At 44.5% G+C, this 832-nt stretch overlaps 1 non-coding gene across 1 annotated transcript in view; it reads left to right on the top strand.

The window, feature by feature from the left end:
- Positions 1-273: 273 nt before the first annotated feature.
- The window catches only part of LOC123764691 (uncharacterized), a 21,875-nt gene continuing 21,316 nt past the window's right edge, over positions 274-832 (top strand). Inside the window, exon 1 of the transcript XR_011222315.1 lies at positions 274-485. This is a non-coding gene — a transcript (uncharacterized protein). The remainder of the gene's footprint in view (positions 486-832) is intronic.

Here is an 832-nt window from a genome sequence, read left to right as displayed (position 1 = left end):
AAGGCGTGTCAACCTCTGGAGGGTTATTAAGACCAACCCACAAGTATACCTTAACCCTGAACTAAAGTGTTCTCTCAAGTGTATGTACACCGAGAAGCTGGATATGTATACATGTATATATATATATATATATATATTCACCTACCAAGGTCTACACTTGTCGGGAAGTGGAAATTCACGAAGTGTCAACAGTGACCAAACAGCTGAAGGGTCGAGTGGAAGGCTCATGTTTACACCTGTGGCTGGGAATGCCAGCAAGGAACCAAAACAAGTCAGTGTTACTCCAGCCTCGTGTGGGTACGCACGCACGCTCTCGCGCGTGCTGATTCCAACGAGGTTAGGGTGTTAGTATGCGAGTGTTACCTGTGTGTGTGTACCGCCGTGCTCCGGAAGTACCAGTAGACAGGAACCTCGCCTTGTGAAGGAGTTTCTAGAGGAGACGCAGACGGATTGGCGAGAACTCCTCAAGACTCTCCATGGTACCAGTAAGACCAATTTTCTTTTAACGGTTAGATCTTGCCCTCCCAAGTCGCCTGGGAATATGTTTCAGGTTCTTGAACAGGTAGACTCTCTGTTAAAAATGTCCCGTTTCGGGGAATTAAATAATGTGGTGCAGGGGTAAAGCTGAACCAGCTGCCACGGAGAACTAATATTTCGAATTATGGCGGAATTTAAATGTTTGTCAAAATTGCAATCGACCCTAAATACGATGTTGAGTACCGTTTCTCTAGGCCTAAGAGTACACTAGGCCTCTGTTTAAAATTTATACGTGTAACTTTAAGCAAAGGTCCTCGTTATGCAATTTTAATTATCGCTTTAAACATTGACCGAA

This window comes from Procambarus clarkii, chromosome 48 (genome assembly GCF_040958095.1).
Source record: "Procambarus clarkii isolate CNS0578487 chromosome 48, FALCON_Pclarkii_2.0, whole genome shotgun sequence".
Taxonomy (NCBI): domain Eukaryota; kingdom Metazoa; phylum Arthropoda; class Malacostraca; order Decapoda; family Cambaridae; genus Procambarus; species Procambarus clarkii.
This window is presented reverse-complemented; position numbering and strand designations above follow the sequence as displayed.